The sequence below is a fragment of the Poecile atricapillus genome, chromosome 15 (assembly GCF_030490865.1).
Source record: "Poecile atricapillus isolate bPoeAtr1 chromosome 15, bPoeAtr1.hap1, whole genome shotgun sequence".
NCBI classification, from domain to species: Eukaryota; Metazoa; Chordata; class Aves; order Passeriformes; family Paridae; genus Poecile; species Poecile atricapillus.
Window position 1 is genome coordinate 51,425 of NC_081263.1, and position 12,626 is coordinate 64,050.

The window sequence follows — 12,626 nt, forward strand, 5'->3', positions numbered from 1 at the left end:
TTTTTATATTTCTATTTGGATTATTGTTACAGGGGGTTTGATTGAAGTATATGTTTTAAACTTATGGATAATGTGAGAAATATTGCTTATGGCTAAATTTATTTTTTGGTTTTGTGGTTAGTTGGAGATGGTATTTTTATTTTGATGATTCGAGGTATTATGAGATTATTGAGTTAGGAACAATTTTGTTTTGTATGGTTAATTGCAGTTTGGTTTTGATCTTTTTATTTTTGTAGTTGCATGTACCTGTTTAGTGCTTTGGCGGTTTTTATTAGTTGTATTTTTGGGGATATGAATATTTATATGACGGATTTTTACAGGGAGTTTGTTTGTGTAGTTATTTCTTATTTTTTTAGGAGTTTAATCTTTTTTATTGTTAATGAGATCTTCCATTATTTTTATAGAGCATTGATTATTATTTATGAATTAGAAGGTAGCAATTGGGTTAGGTTTTTTTTAGTAATGTTTAGGGCTCATTGAATGGTTTTGAGTTTAGTAAGTTGTTAAGTTTTTTTAAGTACATTGGGTTGTGTTAAGTTTAATATATTTTTCTGTCTTTTGTTTTACTTTTATGATGTGGTATGAATTATTAGTAAAAAGAGTGTAGTGGGGTTTGTTGCTGCTCTTCTAATAAACTGGGTATAATTACTAATACACTTCTAAAACATGTTACTGGGATTGGGATGTAGGGGAGGACAAAGAAACTAAAAACTAAAGCTACTTGGTACAAACTTCAGTACTTTTATAAAGTTTTTATCAATCATTATTACTGAGTTTAGCATAACAGCTATTTTAATCTGTGCCCTTTTACTTGGTAAAAGTCATGTATTAGGGACAAGATTTGAGTTATTTTTGGATAAAAAAATAAACTTAGGGACAAGAAAGGCATTAAAACTTGAAAAAAAGCTCAGAGACTACAACTACATGATGGGCTCAACCCTGAGAGACATGAACTTAAGGAACACCATTACAAAGTCCTTTATCCCAACACACAGAAGTACCAATATAACGTAATCAGTACAGGTTTTTCTTACTCTTTTGAACCCCACATTGGGCAGCAAATAATGCAATGCTTAGAAAGCTGAGACAAAAGTCAAAGTGCTGCAGGGTAACTTCACAGCTCCAGACATCTTGTGTCAATCTAGGAATACCCTCTAGACTCCAACTACACCCTACATGACAAATTTCAAATTACAGGGGCCTGGGACTGGGCCTTTTACACCTACACCCAGGCTGGGCAGCAGGACAGAGCAGCTCCGGGACAACTACACCCAGACACCCGTGACACACAAGACAACAGACGAGGGGACACAATGGGGAGACAAAACTCTGGGCCACAAGAACGGCCGCAAGGACCGAGAGAACGCGGAACGAGATGAGCCGGGTGAGAATGAAGGCGAGCTGATGAAGCTCGCAGAACCCGGGAGGAAGAAGATGCTGACGGAATGACAAACTCCAGCAGCTGCCAAGACGGATGCCCGAGAATCTGAGGGCCACAGCCCCCCTACCTATCTCTGCGCTTCTTCAAGACCTAAGCCGCAGCAATGGATCCTCGCGGCGCACGGCTGTTGACACAGCTCGGAACAAGACCTCTAAAAGACATCCGATCGGATGCTTTTAAAAGAGAGACGCGATTCCAAGGCCTCCCGAGGCAAAGCTTCGATGGTGTCGGGCTGAGGAGCCCAGAGATCAGAGATGCGAGGAGTGATGCCAGGGTTTCTGGTAAGCCCCCAGAAGAGATAAGGCGAGGCACGTACAACACGAGAGGCACAAAAGACACGACGGACAAGTGATACTACATGCCCCGGGACTGCTCTGTCCTGCACACCTCAGCACTCTGAACAAATGTGAGGCTCTCCCTTCACGTGGCCTAAGGGGCCACAGCCTGGACCTCCCCGTCCCCAAAGCTGACTCCATAACCCCAGGTCCAGAGTCCCGACCCAGCACCCCGATTTCAGCCCCTCTGCAATTCGCAGCCTCCGACTCAGCTCTTGGATGCCCGGCGGGGAGGATCCACATGGAGCGCCAAGGAAGGCCGCCTCGCCATCCAGGAAGTTCCTGCCATCGCCAGGCAGCCGTCTCTCGGTCAGCTACAATAAATAAAACAGAAAATCAGCGGATGATCTTTGCAGGGCATCAGCCAAAACCCGACAATTCCGCGACTCACGGTCTCCTGCGAACGGCCACGTCCTGAGGCCGCACGCTTCGGCCGCGCCGGGAGCCGGACGCCGTCGTCACAGGGCGCGCCTGAGTTAAGAGAAGACAAAGTGATGCGGCATTGCTGAAACTCAAAGGGACCCTCGCTCCTCCTCCCGACATCCCCAACTCACGACAACCCCTCGGCCCGTTCCTGAAGGCCACCCACACGGCCCCTTTACGTGGAAAAGGCTCCGTCACACGGTTCCGTAACGCTTCCGCAGGGCTCACGGGAGCGGCGAAGCAGCTGTGCCGGCCGGTTGGCGAGGACGTCTCAGCGAAACGCGACTGGACCGCCTAAAGCACGCAAACAAGATGGGAGGCTTAGCATTGCACCAGAAACTGAGAGCCCAGCGGTAACAACAGCTTCCCTCCACCGGTCAATGCTCACCTTGCCCACTTCGCCTTGACTGCTGCCAGCTGGCTCTACTTCCTAAAAATAAAGACAAAGAGGAGACCTGTCACACAGTGACCGGTTCCAGTTGCCCTGAAAAGACAAACGTTGACTTACCTTCTCGCGGGAACCCCCTTACCCTGGATGGGGCGCTCTGCCACCGATTTCATCCGTCCGCATCTGAAAGAAAGCTGAGACAAAAGTCAAAGTGCTGCAGGGTAACTTCACAGCTCCAGACATCTTGTGAGGATCTAGGAATACCCTCTAGACTCCAACTACACCCTACATGACAAATTTCAAATTACAGGGGCCTGGGACTGGGCCTTTTACACCTACACCCAGGCTGGGCAGCAGGACAGAGCAGCTCCGGGACAACTACACCCAGACACCCGTGACACACAAGACAACAGACGAGGGGACACAATGGGGAGACAAAACTCTGGGCCACAAGAACGGCCGCAAGGACCGAGAGAACGCGGAACGAGATGAGCCGGGTGAGAATGAAGGCGAGCTGATGAAGCTCGCAGAACCCGGGAGGAAGAAGATGCTGATGGAATGACAAACTCCAGCAACTGCCAAGACGGATGCCCGAGAATCTGAGGGCCACAGCCCCCTACCTATCTCTGCGCTTCTTCAAGACCTAAGCCGCAGCAATGGATCCTCGCGGCGCACGGCTGTTGACACAGCTCGGAACAAGACCTCTAAAAGACATCCGATCGGATGCTTTTAAAAGAGAGACGCGATTCCAAGGCCTCTGAGGGCTCCCGAGGCAAAGCTTCGATGGTGTCGGGCTGAGGAGCCCAGAGATCAGAGATGCGAGGAGTGATGCCGGGGTTTCTGGTAAGCCCCCAGAAGAGATAAGGCGAGGCACGTACAACACGAGAGGCACAAAAGACACAGAAGGCACGACGGACAAGTGATACTACATGCCCCGGGGCTGCTCTGTCCTGCACACCTCAGCACTCTGAACAAATGTGAGGCTCTCCCTTCACGTGGCCTAAGGGGCCACAGCCTGGACCTCCCCGTCCCCAAAGCTGACTCCATAACCCCAGGTCCACAGTCCCGACCCGGCACCCCGATTTCAGCCCCTCTGCAATTTGCAGCCTCCGACTCAGCTCTCGGATGCCCGGCGGGGAGGATCCACATGGAGCGCCAAGGAAGGCCGCCTAGCCATCTGGGAAGTTCCTGCCATCGCCAGGCTGCCGTCTCTCGGTCAGCTACAATAAATAAAACACAAAATCAGAGGCTGATCTTTGCAGGGCATCAGCCAAAACCCGACAATTCCGCGACTCACGGTCTCCTGCGAACGGCCACGTCCTGAGGCTGCACGCTTCGGCCGCGCCGGGAGCCGGACGCCGTCGTCGCAGGGCGCGCCTGAGTTAAGAGAAGACAAAGTGATGCGGCATTGCTGAAACTCAAAGGGACCCTCGGCTCCTCCTCCCGACATCCCCAACTCACGACAACCCCTCGGCCCGTTCCTGAAGGCCACCCACACGGCCCCTTTACGTGGAAAAGGCTCCGTCACACGGTTCCGTAACGCTTCCGCAGGGCTCACGGGAGCGGCGAAGCAGCTGTGCCGGCCGGTTGGCGAGGACGTCTCAGCGAAACGCGACTGGACCGCCTAAAGCACGCAAACAAGATGGGAGGCTTAGCATTGCACCAGAAACTGAGAGCCCAGCGGTAACAACAGCTTCCCTCCACCGGTCAATGCTCACCTTGCCCACTTCGCCTTGACTGCTGCCAGCTGGCTCTACTTCCTAAAAATAAAGACAAAGAGGAGACCCGTCACACAGTGACCGGTTCCAGTTGCCCTGAAAAGACAAACATTGACTTACCTTCTCGCGGGAACCCCCTTACCCTGGATGGGGCGCTCTGCCACCGATTTCATCCGTCCGCATCTGAAAGAAAGCTGAGACAAAAGTCAAAGTGCTGCAGGGTAACTTCACAGCTCCAGACATCTTGTGTCAATCTAGGAATACCCTCTAGACTCCAACTACACCCTACATGACAAATTTCAAATTACAGGGGCCTGGGACTGGGCCTTTTACACCTACACCCAGGCTGGGCAGCAGGACAGAGCAGCTCCGGGACAACTACACCCAGACACCCGTGACACACAAGACAACAGACGAGGGGACACAATGGGGAGACAAAACTCTGGGCCACAAGAACGGCCGCAAGGACCGAGAGAACGCGGAACGAGATGAGCCGGGTGAGAATGAAGGCGAGCTGATGAAGCTCGCAGAACCCGGGAGGAAGAAGATGCTGATGGAATGACAAACTCCAGCAACTGCCAAGACGGATGCCCGAGAATCTGAGGGCCACAGCCCCCTACCTATCTCTGCGCTTCTTCAAGACCTAAGCCGCAGCAATGGATCCTCGCGGCGCACGGCTGTTGACACAGCTCGGAACAAGACCTCTAAAAGACATCCGATCGGATGCTTTTAAAAGAGAGACGCGATTCCAAGGCCTCTGAGGGCTCCCGAGGCAAAGCTTCGATGGTGTCGGGCTGAGGAGCCCAGAGATCAGAGATGCGAGGAGTGATGCCGGGGTTTCTGGTAAGCCCCCAGAAGAGATAAGGCGAGGCACGTACAACACGAGAGGCACAAAAGACACGACGGACAAGTGATACTACATGCCCCGGGACTGCTCTGTCCTGCACACCTCAGCACTCTGAACAAATGTGAGGCTCTCCCTTCACGTGGCCTAAGGGGCCACAGCCTGGACCTCCCCGTCCCCAAAGCTGACTCCATAACCCCAGGTCCAGAGTCCCGACCCAGCACCCCGATTTCAGCCCCTCTGCAATTCGCAGCCTCCGACTCAGCTCTTGGATGCCCGGCGGGGAGGATCCACATGGAGCGCCAAGGAAGGCCGCCTCGCCATCCAGGAAGTTCCTGCCATCGCCAGGCAGCCGTCTCTCGGTCAGCTACAATAAATAAAACAGAAAATCAGCGGATGATCTCTGCAGGGCATCAGCCAAAACCCGACAATTCCGCGACTCACGGTCTCCTGCGAACGGCCACGTCCTGAGGCCGCACGCTTCGGCCGCGCCGGGAGCCGGACGCCGTCGTCACAGGGCGCGCCTGAGTTAAGAGAAGACAAAGTGATGCGGCATTGCTGAAACTCAAAGGGACCCTCGCTCCTCCTCCCGACATCCCCAACTCACGACAACCCCTCGGCCCGTTCCTGAAGGCCACCCACACGGCCCCTTTACGTGGAAAAGGCTCCGTCACACGGTTCCGTAACGCTTCCGCAGGGCTCACGGGAGCGGCGAAGCAGCTGTGCCGGCCGGTTGGCGAGGACGTCTCAGCGAAACGCGACTGGACCGCCTAAAGCACGCAAACAAGATGGGAGGCTTAGCATTGCACCAGAAACTGAGAGCCCAGCGGTAACAACAGCTTCCCTCCACCGGTCAATGCTCACCTTGCCCACTTCGCCTTGACTGCTGCCAGCTGGCTCTACTTCCTAAAAATAAAGACAAAGAGGAGACCTGTCACACAGTGACCGGTTCCAGTTGCCCTGAAAAGACAAACATTGACTTACCTTCTCGCGGGAACCCCCTTACCCTGGATGGGGCGCTCTGCCACCGATTTCATCCGTCCGCATCTGAAAGAAAGCTGAGACAAAAGTCAAAGTGCTGCAGGGTAACTTCACAGCTCCAGACATCTTGTGAGGATCTAGGAATACCCTCTAGACTCCAACTACACCCTACATGACAAATTTCAAATTACAGGGGCCTGGGACTGGGCCTTTTACACCTACACCCAGGCTGGGCAGCAGGACAGAGCAGCTCCGGGACAACTACACCCAGACACCCGTGACACACAAGACAACAGACGAGGGGACACAATGGGGAGACAAAACTCTGGGCCACAAGAACGGCCGCAAGGACCGAGAGAACGCGGAACGAGATGAGCCGGGTGAGAATGAAGGCGAGCTGATGAAGCTCGCAGAACCCGGGAGGAAGAAGATGCTGATGGAATGACAAACTCCAGCAACTGCCAAGACGGATGCCCGAGAATCTGAGGGCCACAGCCCCCTACCTATCTCTGCGCTTCTTCAAGACCTAAGCCGCAGCAATGGATCCTCGCGGCGCACGGCTGTTGACACAGCTCGGAACAAGACCTCTAAAAGACATCCGATCGGATGCTTTTAAAAGAGAGACGCGATTCCAAGGCCTCTGAGGGCTCCCGAGGCAAAGCTTCGATGGTGTCGGGCTGAGGAGCCCAGAGATCAGAGATGCGAGGAGTGATGCCGGGGTTTCTGGTAAGCCCCCAGAAGAGATAAGGCGAGGCACGTACAACACAAGAGGCACAAAAGACACGACGGACAAGTGATACTACATGCCCCGGGACTGCTCTGTCCTGCACACCTCAGCACTCTGAACAAATGTGAGGCTCTCCCTTCACGTGGCCTAAGGGGCCACAGCCTGGACCTCCCCGTCCCCAGAGCTGACTCCATAACCCCAGGTCCACAGTCCCGACCCGGCACCCCGATTTCAGCCCCTCTGCAATTCGCAGCCTCCGACTCAGCTCTCGGATGCCCGGCGGGGAGGATCCACACGAGGACGCCCAGGAAGGCCACTGCGCTATCCGGGAAGTTCCTGCCATCGCCAGGATGTCGTCTCCTCGTCAGCTACAATCTAGAAGACCAAATATCAATGCAGGATCTTAGCGGCACATCTGTGAAAACCCAGCACTTACCTTCTCTAGAGAACGCCCAGGTTCATGGGCTGCACACTTCACCTCACAGGGAGGCAGAGGCTTGCTTCACAGCAGTATTGGCTGACACAGCCAAATTACCGCCACCTCAAGGAGGGGAGGAAGACTCTCCAGTCAGTGAGGGACAGGGAACCCAGGGTACCCCAAGGATGGAAACCCCAGCTTATATGACAGCAGTAGGCCCTAGCACCCACTATCTCTTCCTGGCTGGCCCTAGCACCAGGGGTACTGCCTGCAGCTCTCGGGGGTTCTGGCACTCTGCTGCTTTGGGGTTCCTGCCTGCAGCTGCCTCAGGGAAACGGGAGCACTGTTAGGCTGCTGTTTAGGGTTTGAATAGTCCTGTACTCTACCTTATATCGAATCCTGTACCCCTTTTATTTTCACTGTTTGTCTCCAGCCCTCGAGCTCTGAAGCCCTCCCTCAACCTCTCTGTGTCACTGCCAAGCTCCCCCGCTGAACCCTACAAACTTAGTTAGAACCCTACGCTTGCAACCGGGGATGCTCCTTATCCATAGGCCCCAAGAGATGTCCATTAGCCCGGACCAGGCAATCCACAGTTGCTCCCTACCCTACCTAAGTTTGGCCCTGAGACAGGGCAGAGGCTGACAGAGCCGAACTCTTTGCGGAGGCTAGGCACGAAGCCCTGCCAACCGCCGCCTCGAGGAGGGGTAGGAGCAATCCCCGGCTGCGGAGGGACCGAGAGCCCAGGGTGGGGCGGGGCGGGAAACCCCCTGTTTCCCCAACCCTACGGATCGTCCCCCCACTATCTCCTGGCTGACCCTAGCACCAGGGGTACTGTCTGCAGTACCGGGGGTTCTGGCACTCTGCTGCTTTAGGGTTCCTGCCTGCAGCTGCCTCAGGGAAACGGGAGCACTGTTAGGGCTGCTGTTTAGGGTTTGAATAGTCCTGTACTCTACCTTATATCCCAACCTGTACCCCTTTTATTTTCACTGTTTGTCTCCAGCCCTCGACCTCTGAAGCCCTCCCTCAACCTCTCTGTGTCACTGCCAAGCTCCCCCGCTGAACCCTACAAACTTAGTTAGAACCCTACGCTTGCAACCGGGGATGCTCCTTATCCATAGGCCCCAAGAGATGTCCATTAGCCCGGACCAGGCAATCCACAGTTGCTCCCTACCCTACCTAAGTTTGGCCCTGAGACAGGGCAGAGGCTGACAGAGCCGAACTCTTTGCGGAGGCCAGGCACGAAGCCCTGCCAACCGCCGCCTCGAGGAGGGGTAGGAGCAATCCCCGGCTGCGGAGGGACCGAGAGCCCAGGGTGGGGCGGGGCGGGAAACCCCCTGTTTCCCCAACCCTACGGATCGTCCCCCCACTATCTCCTGGCTGGCCCTAGCACCAGGGAACTGCAGCTCTCGAGGGTTCTGGCACTCTGCTGGCTTTAGGGTTCCTGCCTGCAGCTGCCTCAGGGAAACGGGAGCACTGTTAGAGCTGCTGTTTAGAGTTTGGGGTGGGGTACACCTGAACTCCACCTTACCTATACCCCTTCTTTTCACTGTTTGCACAGCCTTTTTTTTTCTTGGAATTCTTGTGACAGATTGAAGGAACCGGGGAGGGACTGCCAAAGTGAAATCAAAAGGGAAAAGGAGAAAGATCACCCCTGCAAATCCACACCGGCTCAGCTGTTCAGGTGCTGCTTCCTGGCAAAAAGCTTTGTCCCTCACCACCTCCTTTAAGCGGTGCTCTACATCCAAGTGCATCCAGGTGCTCCCCCAGACCCTATGAGACGCTCTCACCGTCACTCCATGAGATGCCACTGGGAGCCCACCAGAAACTCCTCTCCTCCGGCAGATCCATGCCAATGTTGATTTGCCACTCGTATTTGACCCTGTAATAACGGCAAAATTGTTGCCCTCCGTCAGGTACGTGTTGTTAGACACAGGTTTTTCCATAGCCATCTTTTCAAGAATGGGGTGCCATCGCTGCTTGATTGCTAAATTAACAGTAAATTCTGGAAAACCTAAATGAGAAAAAGAATCTAAAAGACTGGGTAGTTAATATGGGAACCTTTACATCAATTAAACTAATATGTTTTGAAATAAAGTTTATTCTTCCAGTCCAATTGCTAAAAACAATTCCTAAAAATAAAATAACCAAAAAACAAACAGCATCAAATTCCCCCCAATATCATCAATAAAATCGCAATACCTCCACCAACCAAGGGGAAAAAAATCTTAACCTAGAAAAAACCCAAACCTCCTCAAAAAGTTTCAACACTGAAACACAACTCATCCTAACACTTCAACTACCTATACTGAAGTAAATTTTCCAAGCAAATATTCCCTCTATCCACACCACCAATACCAGATAAAACAAAGTACTCTCATCATAGCACCCTGAATCAAAAACCTAAATTGCCCTAAAATCTTTAAAATACTCACAAATTAACCCCAAAATAAAAACTTGAATCTCACTAACAAAGAAAACCCCAAAACAGGTAACACAAACAAAACCCACACCATACAACCAACTACCAGCAAAACAGATGCTATGCTCTTTCACTAACAGATTTTATCACATCAGCAAAGTTAAACATAAATAAAAAGCAACCCTGTTGAACTCCACACAACAAATCACACCATTAAAAAAAAAAAAACAAACCAACTCACTAAACTGAAGACCATTCAACTAACCCTAAACATTAGTAAAAAAAACCCCAAAGCTCTACATTTATAGTAATACATAAATACTCACCAATACTCTAGAAAAAAATTTAATAGCTAATTGAAAACATAAAAAAAACCAAACTACTAAAAAGTTAAAAAATACGACCCACAAAGATATACCTATAAAAATCCACCATATAAATGCCTGTCCCCAGAAAGCAAACTAAGAAACACCACAACAGAAAGAAATCCAAACTTATCATCAACACCTAAACCAAAAAGCACAACATTAAATAAATAGAACATATACATTATTATACACCAACTACAAACAAAATAAAATTCTACCATCAACTACTAAAAATCACCTTAAAACCACTCAATAAAAAACTTTCAAAAATTGAAAACTGCATCTAACAAAAGCCACCTAATTAACACCCAAAACTCAGCTAACCAAACCAACCCTACCCAATCTGAACCCCTACATACAATAAACAAAACCCATTAATCGATATCAAAATCTATTTTAATTGATTCTACCTAAAATACAAACAAACCCATTCATAAAATCATCTTTGTTCAAAAACCAAATTTCACTTAGTATACAACACAAAAAAATCAAACAACACACTGTGTACCACCAAAAAAATCTAATATTGAATAAAAACCACATATAAATGCCTCTGCTTACTAAATATTACTATTACTATTTATATTTACCTGCATCTGTATAAAAACATATCTAAAATTAAAGTACATTAATTTGACCATTAATCCAAAGATATACAATAAAAAATAAAATGTTCTAAAATTACATTATATTATATCCCCATCATGTGCGTTATGCCCAAACATAAATTCTATAACTTTAAAACTAAAAAAGAAAAAATTCGCTGAACATACAATCTATATACAGTACTAATACAGCCTCACCCAAATTCTCTCAACTCTATTGTTTAACACAACAAAAAAATCCATTTTTTACTTTTCTAAAATAACTTCTCATTGATTAGTGAATACCAAATAATTGCCAGAATCGTAACAACTTCTTCTAAAACTATTCAACTTTACTCCGATCCAAAAACCCAGGCTACCACCAAAACACCCCACGGCTCAAAAGGATCCACGCCACAGCCCAACTCCAAAAACATCCAAACCACACGTGCAGAAAAACCCTTCTAAATCTCCTGAGCTTTTCTCCACAACAAAGAAAATATCTAACGCTATTCATCCTTTTTTTCCTCTTACCTATGCCCTACTTATTAAAATAAACATTTTTTTTCACTTTTCCTCAAAAAAAATTTCCTTTAAAATCAATTAAAAAACGGACTGAAACCTCCCCTCTATTAAGAAACACATTCACTTTAAAACGTTTCCTCCCAATTGGTCTCTGACCTTTCCAAGGTTTGGATCCCGTTCCAGTGCACCAGAACCAAATCAACCTGCTCTGGCTCTGGAAACATCAGCGACACTAAACCCAGAGCACGAAGCACCTCGCCGCTCCTACCCCGCTGTCCCTCGGCCCTGCTCTCTCGCGTCCTACGCTGCAGAGCGCTGGGAGCCAGGTTCACCCCCGAGAATTGTCGCATCCATTTCCTCGGACATTCCAGCTTCCACGGGGATATTGCGGGGACCCCCTGCATTCCATTCCCTAGTACAGCAGCAAGACAAAGTTCTCCCCCAGCCCGCGTCTCCAGAAAATCGTGTACAAGGGTTAACAAGCTCCGAGGTTTGAGAAATACGGCCTGCCCAAAAAGCCCAACTCTGCATCTACAGGAAATGAACATCACAAACAGATTCATGCACACCAGATGCACGGGACGCTGTCAGCTTGGACCTGCAGTTAACTCGGCAATCGAAAAACCTGAGCTCGAAGCCCTCACGTGAAGGTGCAAAAGGCATTGGACACAGTTTCTAGAAGGCGCCACATCGTTATTTAAAGGCGCGGCTCGGTTAAAGAGCAACACCGACAAAGCCCCCAGACAAAAAGGCGGGAAGGTCGGGCTTTTCCCCCTCCCCTCCTCCCAGCGGCTTTTGCCAGCGCACTCTGAAGCTGATAAGCCACAAGTGTGCCCCAGCGGCCCTCGCCGGGACTCGCTCCCGGGCTGGCGCCGCTCCAGGTGCGGGGGGACCGGGGGAACCACGCGAGCCCCGGCAGCGGCGGCACTCGGCACCCGGGGGCGGCCCCGCGCTCCCGGGCCCGGACGGACCGGGGCTCCCGGCAGGAAAGCGGCTCCTCCGGCGGGCGGGGGCGGCCCCGGCCCCGGGACAGCCCGGCCCGCCCAGCGGCACCGGGACCGGCCCGAAGGGACCCCGGCGGTGCCCGAGCCCCGTGCCCTGAGCGGGTGGAGCGGCCGACATAGATACAGCTGCACGCCGCGGCTCCCGCCTGCCGGCCCGGCAGAGCTCGCCTCGCCTCCACACGGCTCTGTCGCTCCCCGGCAAGATGAAATCAAAAAGGAAAAGGAGAAAAGTCCCCCCTGCAAATCGGCACTGGCTTACTTGCTCCGATGCTGCTTCCAGACACAAAGGTTTGTCCCTCGGCACCTCCTTTAAGCAATGCTCCATGTCCAAGTGCATCAAGCTGTTCTCCCAGACCCTATGAGATGCTCCCGGTATCGTTCTATGAGACACCCCCGGGGAGCCCACCATAAACCCCTCTTCTCCAACTGCTCCGTGCCCAAGTGAACTGAG

The 12,626-nt window shown here is 51.1% G+C and overlaps 2 long non-coding RNA genes across 2 annotated transcripts; both read right to left on the minus strand.

Annotated features, from left to right (window-relative positions):
- Positions 1–1,844: 1,844 nt before the first annotated feature.
- Positions 1,845–3,502, minus strand: LOC131585136 (uncharacterized). The gene is made up of 4 exons (XR_009278867.1): positions 2,588–3,502; positions 2,331–2,493; positions 2,168–2,247; positions 1,845–2,090 (listed from the first exon to the last, which is right to left on the minus strand). It is a non-coding gene; the product is annotated as an uncharacterized LOC131585136 (long non-coding RNA).
- Positions 3,503–5,270: 1,768 nt separating this feature from the next.
- On the minus strand, positions 5,271–6,888 carry LOC131585137 (uncharacterized). Its single transcript, XR_009278868.1, has 5 exons — positions 6,134–6,888; positions 6,014–6,055; positions 5,757–5,919; positions 5,594–5,673; positions 5,271–5,516 (listed from the first exon to the last, which is right to left on the minus strand). It is a non-coding gene; the product is annotated as an uncharacterized LOC131585137 (long non-coding RNA).
- Between the last annotated feature and the right edge of the window lie 5,738 nt (positions 6,889–12,626).